Raw genomic sequence first — 10,000 nt, 5'->3', positions numbered from 1 at the left:
ATAATGGTTTTTGACTATATATTACACCTACATTCATTTTTTTTTCCATTTGTTTGGGTTAATTCTACCCACAAACAATCATATGCAACCTATTTCCCTTTTTCTAAAACACATAGAAAACGGGTTGGGGGTGATTGACAATTATATTCATTGCACGTATGTAACGGCAGATACTTGTTATTATTATTTCATTGTTCTTATTAAACTGATTTCTTTCAGCAGACTATTTTACGCCGTACTTGCATCCTTCTCACGCCTCACTGTTTTCTTTCTTTCTTTTTCCACAACACACTCTCTTCAGAGGTCGTACCTACTTGTAGGTCTTACAGGTGTAAGTATCAGCAAAAGTGACTATAAGGTTATGAGAATCTCAGGCGATGGTAAGGAATTAACGAAGGAGATACTAGGAATGATAATTCTATGGTTAGGAATTGAAAATGTCTCGATAAAAATGATGCTAAATATCAGGAATGAATCATTCAAATGTATGTCGGAATCTAGCTTGATACTATAAATGTTTTAGCAATATTTTCACATGTTCGTACTGCCATTGCGTTTTTGCAAAATACCACAATCTTATTGCATGGTTTATTTGTCATTTCTTGTCAAATATACGATCCTAAATTTTGTTATGTAGTAGATCTTTTTAGTTAAAATAAGTTAGATTAAGTTAGTTAAGTCAAGAAACTTGCATTAACTTTAAAAAATATACACACTTTTTTACATTTCTAGAAAATGGGAAAAGTTCGAAATTTTGATAACATTAGGTCTGAAATTGAAGAAATATTTTCATTTATATGCTTGGCAAGATAAAATATTAAAGCAATTTACGTACCATTTTTACACATACAAATTACATTTTTAACAACAGTACTCCTAATACGATGTTAGAAAAATAATTTGTAAAAGCCCTCAATCTCAAATGAAAGCGAGGAAAAGATAAATCATACACACATACATACCTACATATACATATACCAAGGCTTTTTTCCCTTTACCAGGGGGGTAGCCAAAAAGGACAAGGCACAAAAACATTCCCACCCATTTCATCCCCGAAAACACTCCACACCCCTCCACCCTCCCTCCCATCTTAGTAGTGTGTGTGAGCAAAAATCACACACACACACATTATATATATATTGCAATTGTAATTATATCAAATAATGGCCTTGCATTCATACTTGAGAGGGATCGCAGAACATCAGCAGCTTATTCGCATGCTTACACACCCGGTATATACAAATACATACATATACACATGGTACTACATTATGTATGTATGGAAGTACTCCTACACATATAGTATGCATATGGCACCCTATATATATACATATATACACACATCACTACAATATGTATGAAGGTATTATACATAGTGTGTATATTACACCCTGTATATACGTATGAGTACATAAATATACATATGCAACTACAGTATGTATGTAGGAAAATATCCCTCTATGTACATTATGTATATGACACCCTGTGTATACATATATACATGAATATATACATGTAACTACATTATATATGTAGGGAATTATTCCTATACATACGGTATGTATATGACACCCTGTGTATACATATAAATATACACCTGTAAGTACAATATGTATGTAGAAATGTATTCCTATACATACAGTATGTATATGACACCCTGTATACACACAAGTATATACATGCAACTACAATATGTATGTATGCAAGAATTACTATACATGCAGTATGCATATGTACATTTTGAAATTTCTGTTGATATTAGAAGTTGGAGGTACACTGGAGGTCTTTAGTCAAAAGGACCCAAAGGAATACGCATACATGTACATACATAAATAAATACATGTAACTACAGTACGTATTCATATATATATATATATATATATATATATATTATATATATATATACAAGTATTCATATATGTATATATATATATATATATTATATATATACAAGTATTCCTATATATATATATATATATTATATATATATATATATATATATATATATATATATATATATATATATATATATATATATACAGTATGCATATGTACATCTTGCAATTTCTGCTAATATTTGAAGTTGGAGGCACACTGGAGGTCAAAAGGACTCGAAAGAGGAATATGTGAATTCGTCAATCTGTCAAAACCTTTCCTGTTCTTCGGGGGCATCAACCTCTCCCACCTTCCTCCTCGAAGTTGTCGGAAGACTTCGAGGGATTCAATGGCTTCATTATTCGAAGACGCAGTTCGCGGACTTTTAATCGCCTCTTTCTGGATGACCACTCTCCTCTTCGTCGTGGGACAAGGATCGTTTTGGCTGGACACGGCTCCAGAAGTCCTAATGATGATGGCTCTGTTCTTGATTTTGAGCCCAGGATTCTTCACCTTCCTCATCGCCAGGGACCCAGGAAGAAGAGGGTCCTGGAAGGAATAAGAACGTCACCGAGGAAGAAGAAGAAACTGACGACGATGGACCATACTGCAATGCCTGCAAGATTGAAAAGATTGAGAAGGTTAGGCACTGCCAAGAGTGCCGAGTACGTGAGCAAGGTTACGACCACCACTGCTACATGCTACATGTTTGGCATCTGCGTGGGTGGTCGTAATTACTCCGAGTTCTTCGGCATGCTGGCTGGCGACAGGTTTCTCTCTTCACCTGTTCGCCATCATCGTGACAATTGCACACTTGGCGATCGAGCAAGGCCGAGGAGGAATCGTTCCCGATGTGCACCTCCTCCTCCTCGTTGCGCCTTTGCCTCTTTCGCTCTTGGGAATTCTCCTGTGGTGGCACGCCACCAGATTCCTGACACACCTTGACGAGCCCTGTTGGACGAGATTCCACAGGAAGGTTTGTCAGACCCAAGCCCAGATCTCCACACGATCCTCCTCCATCGGGCCCTGGAGAACGACGACGTCGAGGCCCAAAGAGGTCAAGAAACTGGAGCAGAAGGAGAGCTAATTGAAGTTATTATCGTGGAGATATATTGAAAACCCAAGTTGATTGTAAAAAGTAAAATGGAATCGTAAACTGAGGAAGACTGATGCCAGCTCCACCCATATATCCACGTCCCCTACGTTGATGATGAGCCAACACACACAATTCTATCATCATACAATTTCAAGTATGCCATGACCATAACTGGCTGATTGAAAACAGTCTCATATGAGGCTTGAAAATTAATCAGAGAAAAAAAAAAAATCACTTGCAGGTCCACTGTCATAAGTAGTCTGTCTTTACGAAAAGTTTATGAAACAGTTCCATGAGAAACTGGAAGTTGAGTAACACTTGGAGAATAATGACATAAGTCATCAAATATTGATCAGATCTGAGGATTTTCATGCAATGCGTCTGCCGTGAGAAGGATATTGTTGGGCACAGAAACATCTTCTGAAATCACCGTGGCACTTCATCAAGCTCTGAGAAGGACTTCCAAGGGAAGGATATTTAATGACACGAGATAGCGAGTGTGTCAGCTTCTGAGCAAAGGGAAAGTTCCCTCAGCTGAATAAAATCTCGTGGTACTTTCCTAAGAACCTAGGAACGTAGGAGACTGCAGGAGACCATATGGCCTACACTAGGCAGTCCCTATCCATAAAGTTATCTCATCTTCTCTTAAGACAAACCATTGGTTAATAAGTCTATTCTATTCGTTAACCACTCTGTTGATAAACTAGGAGGTCTTGTCTATTTGCTCCTTAAACACCAAAGAGTTAACCGTGCGATCAGAAAGTATTATTGGAAAGAAAGTCAGAACCGAAAGCTAACAAAGTAAGTAGTGGGAGCTGAAATTAATGATCGGTCATTTTAAGACAAGACGAGATATGGGGATGACAAGTGGTAATGGACATGGAACTGGCTAGTGTAGGTTTTATGGTCTCTAGCAGTCCAAGCGCAGGTCTTTCATTGGCTTAGTTGTGGGTTCGAATCCCTCACTCCTCTCCGATTCTCAGCAGTGACTGTGTGTTGCCTGCCTCCCCAAGTCCTCAAAGCGATTGGGGGTAAAGGTAACTGTTTCGGCCGCAGCTACTCAGCGCCTCCTGGCGCAGTGGTCTCCTCACCTCCTTCTCAGCCCTGTCCTCGTCTGCCATTGGCCTTGCTCTGTCCCGTTTCAGGAAATTTTTCCCCCTCGGACTCTTGCGTCGCTGCGGTCGGAGGCCGCCCTCCTCCTCCTCCTCCTCCTCCTCCTCCTCCTCCTCCTCCTCCTCCTCCTCCTCCTCCTCCTCCTCCTCCTCCTCCTCCTCCTCCTCCTCCTCCTCCTCCTCCTCCTCCTCCTCCTCATCATCATCATCATCATCATCATCATCATCATCATCATCATCATCATCATCATCATCATCATCATCATCATCATCATCATCATCATCATCATCATCATCATCATCATCATCATCATCCTCTTCTTCTTCTTCTTCTTCTTCTTCTTCTTCTTCTTCTTCTTCTTCTTCTTCTTCTTCTTCTTCTTCTTCTTCTTCTTCAACGTCCGCCACTTCCTCTCATCGCCTGTCGTGATCCGCTTGTTTTTTGTTTTTGTTTTTTTTTCGTACAGTTTTTCCCCCTTTAAGCGGGTCGGTCGGTTTTATGTCCATTTTCTTTTTTCTTCATCTTTTTCTTCTTCGTTCCGCCGCGTCGCATTTTGACCTCCGTCGTTCCAAAGCTTTCTAGGTAATTTTCTTGATCTATTTGTCTCAATCTCTTATCTTGTCATCTCTCATTCATATCATTCTTTCTGTTTCTCTCTATCTCTTTCTTCTTGATGTCTCTGTCTCCTTCCTCTCCCTTGCTTTCTCTTATTTTTCTCAGTTGATCTCTCACCCCCTCGATGACTGCCACTCTTCTTCTCTTTCTCCTCAATTTCTCTTTTAACTCTGATTTTTTTTTTTTTTTCCAAAACCGAATGTCTTCTTTCTCGAAGTGAACTCTTCCTTATGGGTCATATTTCCAAAGCCTTTCGCCAACAGTAGGAAACGCTTTGTACCATTAAACAATTAAAAAGAAGAATCTTAACAACTTCACTGGGTATACCATTGCAACTTAACAATGTCTTAATTAAATGAGCCAATTATTTACTATATGAATTTAACTAGAAAACCATAGAATTCTACTTTCGAATGGTAGAAAGCGCCGACAAAAGAATAAGGGAGGCATTCCTTGCTTACGTTCATTTCTCTATCAATATTTATTTCCACTCTTATATTCTCTCTCTCTCTCTCTCTCTCCCTCACTGTTATTTCCCCCCTTTTTATTCTCCAAGTCTTCTCGGACTCCTCTTCTCCCCCTCCCCCCTCTTCTCCTCCCCCTCAGCAAATAAGCTAAAAAGAGGACCCCCCCACCCCATCCACCAATCCTTAGTCTGGTGCTGACGCCGATCGAGGGGAGGGTGGGGGGAAGGGAGTTAGCAAAGTGGAGGGAAATGGCTACGATTAATTGGAACGAAACGAGGAAACGACTCCAATGACGCGAAGCCCAATTAGGTTCGCCTCCCCGTTTCCCCGCCGAACATGAAAGTAGCACGGGAGGGACGCAATCAATGACCCAGAAAGTAGACTTGATGCAGATCAATTACCGACGGCGGAAAACGCGCGGTTTTGAGGCGGTTCTCGCCTCGACACCACGCGACGGTGGCGGCATCGCAGGCGTGCGGGTATCTCAGGTTCGAATCCCGCACTCATCTTCGATTCCCAGAAGGGACTGTTAGCTGTCTGCCAAAGCTGTCCCCAAAGCGCATAATGGGGCAAAGGTAGATAGAGATAGATTAACTAGTCAACTAACTGGTTGACTAACTTACTACCTGATTAACTATCCAGCTAACTAACTAACTAGCAAACTACCAAGCTAACTAACTGATGAATACAAACAAATCATAAAGAAGAGAGAATTTGAAAATCGAGTTAAATAATGAGACTAGATTAAATTATAAATAAATAAACAAAGAAATAAACAAATACATAGAAAATATTATTGTATTCTGCCCATCACCATTCGTTCATTTACTCTATGTGCGTGTGTGTATTTGTGTGTGTGAGTGTGTGTGTGTGTGTGTGTGTGTGTGTGTGTGTGTGTGTGTGTGTGTGTGTGTGTGTGCGTGTGTTCGTGCGTGTGTGTTCGTGTGTGTGTGTGTGTTCGTGCGTGTGTGTGTGTTCGTGCGTGTGTATGTGTTCGTGTGTGTGTGTGTGTGTGTTCGTGTGTGTGTGTGTGTGTGTGTGTGCGTGTGTGTGTGTGTGTGTGTGTGTGTGTGTGTTCGTGTGTGTGTGTGTGTGTGTGTGTGTGTGTGTGTGTGTGTGTGTGTGTGTGTGTGTGTGTGTGTGTGTGTGTGTGTGTGTGTGTGTGTGTGTGTGTGTGTGTGTGTGTGTGTGTGTGTGTGTGTGTGTGTGTGTGTGTGTGTGTGTGTGTGTGTGTGTGTGTGTGTGTGTGTGTGTGTGTGACCTTGAACTGTGGTGGAGTCTCCTGCGATCCGGAGGATGTAGCGCGCCGTCGTCTACAGAGCAGAACCAAAAGATCATTTTTTTCTTTTTCAAAACAGATGCTGCCTCCTCCTCCTTCTTTTTCTTCTTCTTCGCGTTCTTCTTCTTCTTCTTCTTCATCATCTTCTTCTTCTTTGAGTTCTTCTTTTCGCGTTCTTCTTCTTCATCTTCTTCTTCTTTTACTTCTTCTTTTTCTTCTTCTTTTTCTTCTTCTTCTTTTACTTCTTCTTCTTCTTCTTCTTTTACTTCTTTTTCTTCTTCTTCTTCTTCTTCTTCTTTTACTTCTTCTTCTTCTTCTTCTTCTTCTTTTACTTCTTCTTCTTTTACTTCTTCTTTTACTTCTTCTTTTACTTCTTCTTCTTCTTCTTCTTCTTCTTCTTCTTCTTCTTCTTCTTCTTCTTCTTCTTCTTCTTCTTCTTCTTCTTCTTCTTCTTCTTCTTCTTCTTCTTCTTCCTCCTCCTCCTCCTTTGTCCCGAGTTTGACAACTGTTGTGAAAATACGTATTCGACCAGGAGCGACGATCAAATGTCAATGTAATGCTTCAGAGACATTTTTTCTTAAAAATTCTTTCTTGCCTTCGCTCGCATATATTTGTTTATTATTTTCTTATATTATTATTATTATAGCATTAGAATCATTATTATTTATGTATCTGTTTATTCTATTTTAGGTGTGGGGTGGTTACATTCGCGTAATGCTGATCACATCTTTCGACTGTGGAAAATATATAATTTATTTAATTATCAATGCCGTCAGGCGATTTTAATCAGGGGAGAAAGAACCTCTTTACACATAACGTCAGCTGTCGATTATTTTACATACGTACGTACCTACAGGCATACGTACATACATATGTACATGCATACGTACATACATACATACATACGTACATACATACATACGTACATACAGACATACGTACATACGTACATACGGACATAAGTACGCGTTTAATAAAATATATGACAAGACTGAACGTGAAGGGAGTAGACAAGGGTTAATGGGAGAATTCTAATGCTTTAACGTTTCGACCCACAGGGTCTTGATCACAAAGCTAACAACTCAAACATAACAGGGGCATTATGTACACAGTCGGGTCACCTCATGGGGCGCCTGAGAGACCTTATTATCGACATGTGATGTTTATTTTCTTTTACTATTAATGAGTTCGTGGCTTTTGCTAAACATACGAAACCTTCTCTGTGGTTGAGTTTATCATTAGTATCAATGTCATCTGCTTCCGTTGCCTTCCTCAGTCTTTCTGTGGATCATTTATCGAATATAAATGTGTTTGGAAGGTGGCCATGTTTGTCTACATGTCTCACTATGAGGTTGGACATTTTGTGGATCATTACGTCATTTTTATGTTCATTGAGTCGTTTTTTAATCCCACGACCTGATTCTCCAAAATAGGATGAGGGGTAGCTTGTACAAGGTATTTTATAAACAATACTGTTGTCATCGATGAGGTTTATATAACAGTTAGTTTTCAGAGAACTTATCCGGATTTATCTGAACGAATACTCTGTTTATCACAATGGATAATTGATATGCTCTTACTGAAATGGTTCATATGATTGAATGACAAATTTTTCTAAGGAAAAATATCTGGTCATACAAACACAACCATAAACATGGAGTATTGGATCCCTTTGAGTTGCTTGTTGCAGTTTACCCAAGACAAATGACCAAAGTCTTTCGGAAAAGCATTGGATCCCCTTCCTTGGCATCGGATCCCTTTCCTTTGGGTTGGATCCCATACCTGGCCCCACGGGAACATTCCATGCGTCTTTATAAGCGCCGTAACTTGGGGGCCCATGAGCGCCAAAGGCATGCCTTGACGCGTCTTGGAAGAATGTCTATTCATGACGTCCATAATTTGTCCCGTGGGAAAAATAATGCTCGAATCTCCATTCCATCGTTGCAAGGAGTTTGCTTTTTGCCTGTATTGTGTCTGTAATATTAATGGTAATTGTAACAAATATTTATGAAAATTTGCATTTGTTGCTCAAGCAACACACCACGTACGTGAAAATGTTCAAGTTATTGAAAGAAATAGAACCCAACTTGAAACCCAGTTCAATCGTCTGCGATTTTGAACAAGCTGCACACAGTGCTATGAAGGAAACATTCCCTGATGTTCAAATAAAAGGATGTTTTCTTTTCATTTAGCTCAAAATATGCAGAAGCATCATCTAGCTCTATAGACTGGGGTTCACTAGTTTGTATAACACTGATCCAGAATTTGCGTTAAAAGCTAAAATGATTATTGCCATTGCCTTTGTGCCTTTGAACAAGATCGATGAATATCTGGACACTCTACGGACCGAACTGCTGCAAGAACTTTTAAGATTTACTCAACTAGTTTGAAGATACATATGTTGGTCGTCAGGACAGACGAGGAAATGGAAGACGAACTCCTCTATTTCGCCCTGAAAGTTGGAACCTTTATCAGAGAACGTTAAGTGTGGAAGACCGCACTAACTATTAATGATGCTGAGGCAGCCCACTGTCGACTTAATTACGAACTTGGCATGCAACATCCCACCATAGGGAAATTAACTGATGGACTGCGTAAAGTACAGAAAGGTATAGATGCATATTAGTTACTGGCCGGTTATGAACCACCACAGAAACTAAAAAAATAGAGATACAGACAGAAGAATACATGAAACTGTTCTTAGATTTGAAAACATGGATGCTTTCAAGTACTTGAGAAGCCTTGCTCATAATTACCAAATGAACTAGATAGTGCATGTTTTTATATTTTTTGAGCCTCTTTTTATTTTTTCAATAAAAATGTTAAAACTTGTTTTTAAGTTCTAGCGTTGAATGATTATGAATTTATATTCATGCCATTCCCATTTATAAAAAGATTTGAATATATAAACTTTGACTAGTGCCAAATCAGCTGGCGCCCAAACGGCCGCGCCCAACTGTCAACTGGCGGCCAAACGGCCGTGCCCAGACGTCTGCGCCCAATAGTCCCATTCCGCCTTTCAAATGCCCTCAAGGTAAACTTTTTGCCCAGATTGATAGGGTCGCCATGGGCTCTCCTTTGGGAGTCCGTTATGCTCAAGTTTTGATGTCATATGAAGAAAATGAAGCCTTACATTCCCTAACCACGAAACCGCATATATATCTTAGGTATGTTGATGACATCTTTCTTTTTCTGACGTGCATATGCTTGAACAGCTCAGATCTAATGTTCAAGCCATTTCTGGGTTACAATTTTCAACAGAGTTCAATGTTAATAATAATATCCCTTTCCTTGATGTTTTGGTGGATGCGATTTCTGATAACTTTGAAACTATGGTGTATCGCAAGCCCACTGATAGCGGTAAATGTATGAATGGTCTTGGTGAATGTTCTCTTGATTATAAGAAAGGTGTCATTAGGGCATATGTCCGGCGGACAATTTCCATTTGTTCCTCTTGGCACATGCTCCATTCAGAGCTTACTTACCTGCGCCAGATGCTTGCGAATAATGGTTACTCCAATCAAGACTTTGACAGTGTATCTAAGGACTTACTAG

This window comes from Oratosquilla oratoria, unplaced genomic scaffold (assembly GCF_046742065.1).
Source record: "Oratosquilla oratoria isolate Oo_2021 unplaced genomic scaffold, ASM4674206v1 SCAFFOLD54, whole genome shotgun sequence".
NCBI lineage: Eukaryota > Metazoa > Arthropoda > Malacostraca > Stomatopoda > Squillidae > Oratosquilla > Oratosquilla oratoria.
Note: the sequence above shows the minus strand (reverse complement) of the source record.